At 32.0% G+C, this 12,739-nt stretch overlaps 1 long non-coding RNA gene across 1 annotated transcript in view; it reads left to right on the top strand.

Annotated features, from left to right (window-relative positions):
- The window catches only part of LOC111085319, a 15,892-nt gene extending 5,649 nt beyond the window's left edge, over nucleotides 1-10,243 (top strand). The window contains exons 2-3 of the long non-coding RNA XR_002610165.1: nucleotides 4,030-4,036; nucleotides 10,229-10,243. This is a non-coding gene — a long non-coding RNA (uncharacterized LOC111085319). The remainder of the gene's footprint in view (nucleotides 1-4,029; nucleotides 4,037-10,228) is intronic.
- Nucleotides 10,244-12,739: the final 2,496 nt, after the last annotated feature.

The following is a 12,739-nucleotide window of genomic DNA, read 5'->3' on the forward strand; positions in this document are numbered from 1 at the left end:
GTGATTTTAACTTGATACACAAGTGCCAAAATATTATAATTATAAATCAACTTGCTTGTACAAATTAAGTAACCGCGATAGCTGACACACTGACTGGTTCATTCAATATTTCGAAATTAAACTATTATCTTCCGGAAAAACTCACTCTATAAATAACCTAATGACGCTTTATGAAACATTGTATTTATAACCTAAGTTCGAGTATGGTAGAAGAAAATTGTAAATCAAATCTTAAACCTTTCTAAGCATTACGACCTGCAGTTTCCTTTATCATTACAACATTAAAAATATATGTTACAGCAATATAGAATTATACAATATACCAAAGATATATAGAAAATGTTTTTAAAACAATATTTAATTTTAGCACTTTATACATCGCCATGGGTATTGTATTGTTACGTCTCCGTTTGTTAATTGATTTCCCGTAAATTCGTTCCGACGAAATTTTAGCGACACAAGTCCTTACTTAATAAAACTGGTTTATTCTTTCCGAATATAACTTTACGATACACTTATTTTGAACAGTCGCTCTATAACAAACGCCATATCAACGAACGTCAAGAATACTTCTGACTGCAGTTCAATTACTCACTATTTACACACACATTACCTTACCGTCACGTTGTCACCCTCTTTTATATACCAGGCTACCCTATATCTAGTAAATGCTAGAGCATTTGTCAAAGTACAGGATAGTCAAGTGATCTCGATGACGCAACAGTATTGTCACTTTTCAAGTAAATTGAATTTAAAATAACATTATTTTTCAGGTTTCATGTTAATATTGCCCCCAGTGGCTAGGCGATAAGTCTGAAGGCTGATAACGCTAAAACCGGGTTTCTATACCCAAAGTGAGTGCAGCTCATATAACCCATTATGTAGCTTTCCGTTTACAATAAAAAAACAAATCTGATGTCGATGTATCTCGACATCTCTTTTTGCAGTGATTCTTAACCAGGGGTAAATTTACCCCTTGGGGTAAAAAATTACATGGCAGGGGGTAAATAATTGATGTACCTGATGATTGAATAATAATTCAATTAAATTTCATTTTGTAAAATGTGTGTGTGTGTGTGTGAGAGAGAGAGTGCAAAGAATGTGTGTGTGTGTGTGTGCTATTTTTGTACAAAACCTGAATAATATTTTTTTTCTGGCCTTCTTGTTTTTCTGTCCCTTTATGATGGCTGTTAATTTGTTGTATGGTAGTAAGGGGGTAAATGGAGAAATACATCAAGCCGAGGGGGTTAATGATGGAGGAAAAGTTGAGAATCCCTGTCTTATAGTAAGAATTCTGTTCTGACTATTTCGTTTCATAAATATCATGAAAATTTGGTATGTGTCCAAGCCTTTCATTGGGAAATAAAGCTGAAAATATTATACCTATGCCTATGCTAAGGCAACAGTTTCATATTTTGGTTTGGCAATTATGACTTGTCAAAGTGTTGACGGAATTTGTCGCAAAGCAGTTTCTAGTTTGATATTGACGTTAAACATACATCGTATTAGTATAGATAATATAACAACAAATAGTATTGTATAACATAGTATATCGAAGTATAGTTTAGTGTAGTATTGTACTGTTACATCTCTGGTTGTTTGCTAATTTTTCGTAGAAATTTTTTCCGAGAAACTTCAGCGATACAAGTTATTTCTTAAATAAAACTAGTTTATTCTTTCTCAATTCAACTTTGCAATACACTTAATTTCCACAATTACTTTCGCTTAAACACACGCTATAATTCACAACGAACGATTCACGCACTTTCCTTACTACCGCACTTGACTCAATTGTCCGTCTCTGTCTCTGCCTGTCTGCAATTCAATTATCTATATATGTCGTCACTTCTCACCGGTCTTATATATACGAAATAAAGGGCGTCTGGTAAACACTCGAGCCTTCACGAACGTTCTAGATACTCATTACATGTTACCTGCGTCACGTGAATTCCGCTGTCGTAATAGTACATTACAGAATAGTATAATACAATATTGCGTTGTGACCGCAGATCTCCATTCTCTTAATTAATAATTATTTGTTCTAACCAGGGTGAATATGATAGTAGTATATAGATTAATAATTTGTGGAATGTTGTCCATGTAACATATTCTATTAATTTCCCGATTGAAATCTTGGACAAGACCTCTTACAAGATGCTGCCTAGGTCTCAGTAAATATAATAATCTGCACAAAATTCAATACATCTGTGACGAATTTCTTATTATATATTTATTTTAATATTTATGTTTGTTTAGATTAAATTTATATTTAGAAACATGCATAGCTTATAGTGTTAAATATGTATTGCGAAACTCCCACCTATTCTCCAAAGTTGTAGAAGAATCTCGAGAGAATTGTTTGTTTGTTTTGAATTTCACGCAAAGCTACACGAGGGCTATCTACGCTAGCCGTCTCTAATTTAGCAGTGTAAGACTAGAGGGAAATCTCGAGAGTAAGAATGAACAATATATGTAGGTACATAAACGCTTAAATGTAGCTCAGTATTGTTACGTAAAACTGAAAATTCGAAAAAGCCTCCACACACTTATAAATATAATCAACGCGACGCGCCAAAAGAGAGTATCTTTTATTAGTTTGCTATACTCGGTGTGCTATAAACTTCATAAGCTATAACTGTGATTATTATAACACTTATCAATCGGAAAACTTCAGATATTTGACCAGGAGCATTTACAAAGTACGAACATTACAACTCATTTAACTTCAGTGAATTCTCATGGGACATCAGTATTTTTACAAAAACATTACATAACGTCACAGTGGAAAACTCGGTGTGTGTGGCTGATAAATAACGAAGGACAAAGCTAGCTAGCTTCCTGTTAAGTAAATTATACCTACATCAACTCGTAATTAACTCGCTCATCATAAACTCTCGATAAGATATCAAGGAAATTCCAGACTAGAAAGAAGACTTTATATTGCTTGTAAGTTTATGAAACTTTTGTTTATAAATCATTGTTTGTAATAACTATTTGTAATAACTGTTATTGTAAATTGTATTGTTGTGTGTATATTAAATGTATTTGTGTTTAAAAAGTAAACTGTATATCAATCTTGTTGGAAAATATCATAAACTGACTATATATTGCCTTTAAGTTAACTGCTAAATCCAAAGTACAGTTTAACTACTAAATTTAAAGTATCATTTAGCTCGGTTTCAGACCATTTGAAATTCTAATACGTAACACATCCTACAAAATATCTATTCTCAAGATTATACACAGGATTTAATCAATCTTATAGGCTCCAATGAAAGATACAACTTGAATATGATAAAATAACACTTGAGTACTAATAAAAAAGAGAGCACATATTTTGTATAAAATGAATACTTTATTGCGTACTTTATTGAAAAGTTATGTAGGTAAAAGCAGAAAAAGTGTTGATACAATAATGTCTGTAAATATCATAATAAAAAATACATTAATATGGAAACACAACGCCATTTTTCTTTATATGAGAGATTTTAGCCATCAAGTTGATTTAAAGTGAACAAGAATTATACACGATGGATTACTATTTAAAATGAAGAATTGTCAAAGGTTGCTTAATCTAAATTTCAACACCTCTCAAGGTCATTTTAAGCTGAATAGCTTCCTGGTTCCTGGAACAACTCCGAAGTTCCAGGATCAAATAGATGTTGTTGAAAGAAGACAACGTTAGACTGAAAAACACCAGAATATGTCGAAATTAATTTCTCTAATATCAAAACTTCTGACAGTTTTCTTCCCATTCACTGTGATTTTTCATTAACGATGCTACCATTCGAAACACATGACTACGTTACGCACATTATTATTCTAATTCGTGAAAGTTGTTAGGATCGCGATGATTCAACAGTTCTTAGATCATTACAGGATGTACTACATGCACGTATTACAGGATTTATTTTGGTGGAGGCTATGCTCTAGAAATAAATATTCGTAAATGTCCCCTTGACCCAGCTAACTCGGCGCTAATTATTTATTATATTTAATGTGCACTGGAGCAAAATATTGCCCAGTTAGTATGTTAGTTGTTGGTTATAGATTAAAATCTGAAAAAAGTAATTAAAACTATATATTATTAGGGTGCCAAGCTCCTAAGGAACTGGAACCATACTGTTATTATTCGGATTATCATTATTATAAATTGGTTTTGCTGATGCCTTTTCAAGGCGATTTCCAAATATTTTCAAATAGGCTTATCAGAACACAGTGTGTTACTATATGTATATGTCGTAATAATAAATATTAAATGATAATTGTAAGTCTGTGATAGACTTCTATGATTTGGTCTTTGTACATGGCATTACATAGTGTGGTGATCATACTTACAGTGAGAGGATTCATAAACGAAAATACACGGGGACGACTGGTACTCTTTGACCTCAGTGGTAGAGCACTGAACTTGTTAGCCATGGAGTGATCTCGGTGTTATTTTTTGTTTATCAGTTTTTCGCATAAAATATTTAATATTACTATAACGGTTTCATTGGTCCCTGACGGATATATGTGGTTACAGTAAAATAAGTTACATATGATAGCGACACAAAGACAAAAAAGCAAACAATATATCTCATAATATATCCACCCTCCACAGGGAGCAACAACAGAACAAAGTAAAACTAATTAAGGACTATTAAAGTGTACAAGTTAAATTCAGAAATAGTCCAGTATAAATAACACGTTAAAGCAGTTCAACAAAAATGTTGTTTTTTTTCAATGTTTTTTATTGTAACAAAGCAAAAAATAACTAATAATTAAGACATAAAATAAATACAGTACAATACAATACCATGGGGAGACACAGAATATATAAATATTATAGCAATGAGTATAAAAAGAAAAACGAATACAAGATGCAAAATAAAAAGTACCATATTGAGACAAATAGGAAATCCTGCATTAGGTAAAAAAATATTATATTATAATATGTACTAAATAAGAAGACATTTATTCTTAAGTTTTATTTGATTTTCATCTATTCATCATTTTGAAAGAAATTATGTACAGCGCCAACTTATTAATAAATGTTGTAACCTCATTTGTAGTTGCACTTGTGAATAATTTATCTACCTCGAAGAATGATAATAACATTTACAGTGAATTAAACATGAACAATAAGTCACATTACTCAAAATAGAAGAGAATGTCATTTTATATAATCGGTCAAAGACTTAAATGGGAAAAATTACCTAAAATTATTTTTGTAGACAGGCTATAACTATCGAATAAATATTAACGGCACCAAGAAGGTGGCTTCGTGACACATTTTCATTGTCCTTGTGTCGTATCTAGAGTATTATGAAATATCGATGGCTTTCCCATCTCTGAGATTGTACAACACACTCTCTCACAATGTTGGCAAATTACGTGTAAAATAATAAATAGTTTCCCAAACTTTATTAAATATCTAGCTGAGATACAGACTCCACATAACATCTTTATATGTTGTAAATTCAAAATGATAATGTATAATTAACATTATTATTAGATGATAACATAGTTTTATCGTGAGTATCACAGCTTGTTGTGTAATAACAGAGATAGAGGAGAATAATTTGTCTTGTCAGAGGATGTTTTAAAGTAACTGAACCGCCTTTGTGGACTTTGACGAAAAGGAAACAATTTGATTAAACTTCTGGATACAACTATGATAACCAATAGTGTAACGACATTTTGTACATATGTTTCATTTGTTTTGAATATATTATTTTAAAACAAGTGGATTGTGTACTTCCCGTTTATTGTTGAAATTTATCACCAACAAGTCAAAGACACCTACTGTAAAGAACCCGGCTCTATAAAAACCTGACATAAACAAATAAAGTCAATTCTCCCAGAGTACATAAGCTACCCGCATCATTGATCATTCCATAAACAAAGATATAGAATAAATAATGTCCAAATATTTCGACTTAAACACACAAGCGTTACTAGAGCACACAGATACTAGATAAAAATAGACTTCCTGCAACATCAGTGACAAAGTCCAAAAATACCAAAGTGTAACACATATTTTGAATGTATATGACTAGCACAAGAAATAAGGTCATGACATATCATAGCCATTTAAATTGCACGTCCAGTACAACACGTATATCGAACGTGTTTAGGTAGGAAAACGCTTTAAAATTTAGGTCAACTAAAATTTTCACCGTTCCTAATTAAAAGAAAAATTAAATTTTCATTTTCTCAAACATCTCTACATTTCTCCTTCTTCCCAATTCTCTTCAGGCCGACCCAATCATATCTAACTTTGAAATTCAAAAACTCATAATATTTTTAAAAAGACGTGAATAAGCCACGCTTCCACAGTACCTTACTCTTGCGTCTGACATTTATGCTGCACTACAAGTACAGAAGGCACGAAATCATGACATTTTCACAAAAACCAGTTACAAAATCGTAATACAATTTAATATTACAATACAAACTATTTAACATTGGAAAAACATTACGCTTTAAAAAATCAAAACCATCGTTTAACATCAAACAAAGTATGACGTAGCTATTTAGCAATGAACGAAAAATGGTCTGGTGTGGCCCAGTGGTTAGCTTGCCCGTACTATGAATCTTAAAATATTATGACGTGCATCATGCTGCTTCAAAAATACGCTACGCACTTTTTGACCATAGATGTGCTATAAGAGTGATGGTCAAATCCCATTGTTGGCTTGGTGCCTGCCCTTTAGTCTATCAGTTCAAATATAAGGATGGCTGTGCAGAGGTAGCCTTAGTGTTAAGCAAAACTACACTGGGCTATCTGTTGTAACCACCGCGGATAATCGAACCTCGGATTTTAGCATTGTAAGTTTGTAAAGTTACCGCTGTCCTTAGTGGGCTTTGCTCGAAAATTTTAAAAGACAAACAAATGATAAAGGAATAAAACAGTATTCATACAATAACACGAAATTCATTAATATAATGTTAGACGCATTATAAAAGGAGAAAAACATAATTTAAACTAAAAGGCCAACATTCACAAGCGAATGTAATAAACATCCTTACATCCACCTTATTCAATAAGATCTTCAGAATAAAGTATACTTCAAAAGAGAATGGTTTAATTGGTCACTGTAAGTTTCAAGATGATTGGCCCGTGGAGTGGTGCAAAATTATTATGGTTCGGAACAAAAAGAGAGAAACATGAGGGAGACGTAATTGTTAAAACCAAAAATATATTACAAAATACAACTGTTTAACACAAATGAGTTGTATAAAATATTATAATCAGCACTCTTCAGTAGAAATATAATGAAATTCATAGAATACAAAAAATCAAAACCTTTCAGAAAACAAGCCCTTTACAAAACAGCAATAATTATTATGTAAAAATATATAATGCAGCACGTTTTAAATACTACAATTCACAGTGATCCAAATTCAAAAGGAATCTCTTCATAGGGATCAAAATAATAATTAAAAATACTACAATACACTTTTTTTTTACAAAATAAAAAAGAGAAAGATAAATCCTAAGTACAAAATGTAGTATTTAATGAAAACACACTTTGATGAAACTAATCAAACTCAAATTAACAATAATTTCACTTCTTAATAATAATTATTGAATATCTTACATATAACACAATAGACCTTATGAAAGTCAATGGCAATATGAAAAGACAGAAATACATAAGAAATCTGTTATCACTGGTTTTGTTTACTCAGTAAAATAAGACACACTATAACATATAACATCAGTTCCCATTATAAGCATAATGTGCTTAATGAAAATAAATCCATTGATAATAATCTGTTTGCAAAATGAAACATTACCATACAATACAGAAGCACAATAACAAGTACCTTTAAATCTGATTCACAATAACATCTCTATACATATAATACATAATAAAATCTCCTTTAAACAGTAATCACGATATTATGTATCAAAAATAAACTCATTAGTTGATAGTGGTAATAAACTCATATTAATAATGTGAAGTATTTTTGTAAGAAAAATGCATTCACGACGAGATGATGGAAGAATGAAGTCGTGTCAATTGCCTGACATACCCATTTTATCATGCGACGAGATGCATTCTTCCATCATGATAAAATGGGTATGTCAGGCAATTGACACGACTTATGGCTCTTTTGACAAGCCAACTTTGGAAATGTTCTGGATGGCAGGTCACAGGTAAACCAACAGTTCAATCAGTAACATAGATTTGAAGACAAACTTGAGTGGGCAGTATGGGCAAGCAGGGGTGCATACACGCATCCTGCCCAATAGATGCTGATCCAGCAACTCTGGATGTAAAATCCAATACGCTTCAGGAAGGGGTGGGATCAGTGCTTCAGGCTATTGCTGCAATAATTCCTCCAGCTACCACCCCAGAAATGACATGTTTCCCACCGCTACTTATTTGCCTCAGCAGAGCCCCGTGTATGGATCATTATTTATTTGACTGAAACTTTCTCTAACCCTAGGAGTCAAATGACATTTAAAATCCGATCTACTCCCCGATACGAGTTATATACATCTAACTAAATATATAAAATCATGTTTGATTTTACAAATAACTCCAAAGTTATATTCATGTAATCAACACAAATACAACCACAACATCACACGTAAAAGCAGTTAACACAAAAATTGTGCACAACAACCACCTTGTTGAAAAATATAAATCCAAATTGTAGGTACTGTTGAATTTACAGAGAGTGCTAGCAGGTTCGTATACAGTAAAAGAAGATATACAATGTAATATTCACCAAGTAATTGTGGTAATTGGAGGATTTTGTTAGTATACAGTGACACGACATTTAAAAACATTTGGTCCTTGCTTTTAGTTATCAACACGACGAGTCGCTATATAAAGGTTAGCCTTCAGCTCTGCGTGACTCTGGAGTTCTCCAATGTCAATTGTGTCTCTAATAAAATGATTTTCTAAGTGGATAAGTTCACGTCTGACCCAGGGGTCACTATCTTCTACATTTTATGTTCACTGTCACTGCTGAAGGTGATACAGATCTAATCAGTGGATTTAATCCACCAGAGGCACCTCCAGTCTCATCCTTGCCATGGGTGACAATCACTAGTTTCGACCTAGTTGACTATAATCTGCGTACCATATAAAGAACTCCATTCTCTGTCCCAAAGACTATAGTCAGAAAACCACTGTTACAACTTTCAATCATCCATACATTCTATGCGATGAGGTCTAAACTAAGGGATAGAACCTGTTCAGCATCTCTGTATGTTCCAGGCTGCAATTCCCTTTCCTGAGTCAGCAGCCATATTGGGATTGTGGATATGTTTCTTTGCAGTATCACAAAAAGCATATGTTTAGAATAACCAGTATCGAGAAAGTCCAAAAATACTAAAGTAGGAAACACATCTATAGTTTAACCATTATATTGTGACATGCAAGTATCACGTGTCTCACCATCCAATAGTTTAGTTGAACATCGTTAAGGTGATCTTCAAGACGTAGCTGATGTCGAAGTTAAAATTCAAATTTATTAATTTCTTTTAATATTTATTTTCTTTGAAATACTATATTTATTATATGTAGATCTGAACTAACTTTAAGGTCACAGAACAACTATTTCAAATCCCAGGTATCTCGAATATGTTCTCCAATTCTCTGGCTCTTCGAGATACCAATTCTTAATTCTACCAGTTAAGAAAAAACTTTCAAAAAAGGAAGTAAATATAGGGATGGCTAATATCAATCCTTCAATAACAGTACAAAGAAGATAGTATGGATATATTGTTTGCATTGTTTTCAAAGAATTGATATCAGCCAATCCAACATTTACTTCCTTTCTGAAAAGTTTTTCTTTACTTGATCGCTTATTGTTTTTTTTATTGCAGTGTTTAAATAAACATAGGAAATGTTGTATTTATAACCAAGTTCTAAACACAATGATGTTCCAACTGTAATATTTATTGTTTATCTATTATTAGTTGGTAATTCCTGTGTCACCCTGTACATAAGGTTTCTAAAGGAACACCAAATTTCTGTAAGAAAGCTAACTTGAAGGGATAATGATAATATCGTTTACACTAGACTTATGATGTTTTTAATTACTACTAGTTATTAATAATGCTTATAAAAGTGAATATTCCATTGGAAACTATGTTACCTCAGTGAATGTAGCTGACTCCATTGTTTTTGTTTTTGAGTTATCAGGTAATAAAAAAAGAAGAACAAGAAATTCAAACTTTTTGCTATGGTATTTACAGACATTCCCAGAACTTGTGATTCAGTCATTATATAGATGTTTGAATCTGGTTTGAATATTACATTCATCTATTCATCATTTATTATAGTGATTTATCTAATCTACTGCATCAGAATTTAGTTTCACAATGATCCATCTAACTGGCTGGATCAGCTTTGAACACGACTATGATTCTTCCGCTTATCTGGATAAACTTTGCTAATCGTCTGGATCATCTTTGAACTTGTGATTCGGTCATTATATAGATGTTGTTATAAAAGGAAACACTGTATGATATTGTAAAGTTCTGATTACGTACTGAAGAGATATTTAAAATATTATTTCGATGAACAATCCGAGCCATCCCTACATAGGCAGTGCTACCGCCTGCCTGATATGTTCCATGTTTCCAATATTTAAAATTTTCTATGTTCTGATTTGGAATATTCTAAATCCAGTCAAAATTACATGTTAAATATGGCTATATTAATTTCCTTGGAATTTCATATTAAATCAATTAGTTATCTAGCTTAACTTTGAAACTCATGATAATCATTATATTTATCATATTTTCAGATATTGTGATGAACATCTAGATGTTATTCATTATTGTCAATTATGAACCTAATAGTGATCTTTGTGGTCTTAGATTTTGAGCATCACAAAAATGTATTCAGTAAACAGAATCAGAATTGAGAATGACAGTCATTCATTTAGCTAGTTTGATCTTTTCTGAATATCACATTGATTTATCTTGCTGTCTCGATCAAATCTGAGTATCACGGTGATTCATCTAGCTATCTGAATCTGGTTTGAATATTACATTCATCTATTCATCATTCATTATAGTGATTTATCTAATCTACTGCATCAGAATTTAGTTTCACAATGATCCATCTAACTGGCTGGATCAGCTTTGAACACGACTGTGATTCTTCCGCTTATCTGGATAAACTTTGCTAATCGTCTGGATCATCTTTGACCATCACGGTCATTCTTTTAACTGTTATGGTTAACTTTTAACCTCAGTGATTTTGCTGGTCATCTGAAGATGATGAGGTCTATGAGCCAATGGTTTGTTAAATTGCCTTAGAAATTATTATTTGTTATCATCGATATAAATAATACAGTATACTCTGTATTTGCAGCACGATTCTATGAACATTCTATCTTTGAACGAGTTTTTAAGACAATTGTTATCACAAAGTCAAAGTTTACTGTAGTAAGAATAATTAGTATTCACAAGTATCTTACTAACATTTAGATTGACAATTATCATAAAGAAGTTTTTGCTTTACGATTTACTATAATAGAAAAATACGTTATGTAAGAGGATTCTTTGTGCCCTTACACTTAAACTTACGTCGTATTGTGGTATGCTCAGATTAATTGATTTCCTCAAGGAGTATTTTATAGGCCCATTTTGTAACGGGAGATTCATGCAGAGCAATTATAGAGTAAATCTTAGTTTGACTAAATGTCTGAATTTAAACTACGAAAGTAAACAAATCCGACACGTGATGTAAAGTGTAAAACAATATTTATTTATATCTCAAAACACAAACTCAGTGAGTGTGAACTTGTTTAGGACATTGGATTGTTGCCTTCTACTCGATCAGTGAATCAGGCAGTAGTTTTAGTCTCTCAAGATATCTTTCCATCGAGTGACCCACATGTGCCATTCTAAGGCTCTTTACTTAACATCAGATTTATTTATAATGACTTGAGTTACCCATGTGAATGGTTACTCCCATATAATAGTGTTACAGCCATAGCTTCTAGATATCATCTATTTAGCCAGTGAAGGATAATGCTATCATTGAACTGGTGCACATTGTACGAAGTTGCAATAGTAATTTCGTGGGCAGAGTAGGTATTATCTACAAGAGAACAACAAAGGAACAAAAATAATTCCAACAAAATTAACTCAACTGTTTTCTGGACCACGTGTTTATGTGAAACTGCATAGAAATAAGCTACATGAAAAAAATTTTAAATTTCCTACACTAAAACAAGGAAGCAGAGAATGAATGATATACCTGCATTTCACATTCTTTTTATTTGTCCTCTTTTTCAGGCGTTTTCTCGAGTCAATAATTAATCTTAACCAACAAATTAATTTTAAATTCTCAACATGGCCTAGAAGTATGTTAACTTTTCCTCATTCCTACAAACAGTTACACATAACATAGACAACACAACCCTCAAACAAAGAGCTGCATTCAAATACAACAAAAATCCTGTATCTAAAATTTAAAATACAAAATAAGACATCATGAAATAATGTAAAAACTTTTAGAAATACATTAACCAGAAATAAAATTAAAAACTTTTAGTCAATAAAGACCATAACTTGGACACGTGGAAAACCTTTCATTAAGGAGTTGTAAGATACTTAAAAAAATAAAAGAATAATGATAAAAATAAACGTTTTATATACACATGTATATACGCAATTAAACCCTTAACAATGAAGTTTATGTCATACAAAAAGTCTTTTACCATAGATAATTAAATATACGTAACAGTATCCTTTAACAAAGAATGCAAGCACACA

This window comes from Limulus polyphemus, unplaced genomic scaffold (genome assembly GCF_000517525.1).
Source record: "Limulus polyphemus unplaced genomic scaffold, Limulus_polyphemus-2.1.2 Scaffold329, whole genome shotgun sequence".
Lineage (NCBI taxonomy): Eukaryota > Metazoa > Arthropoda > Merostomata > Xiphosura > Limulidae > Limulus > Limulus polyphemus.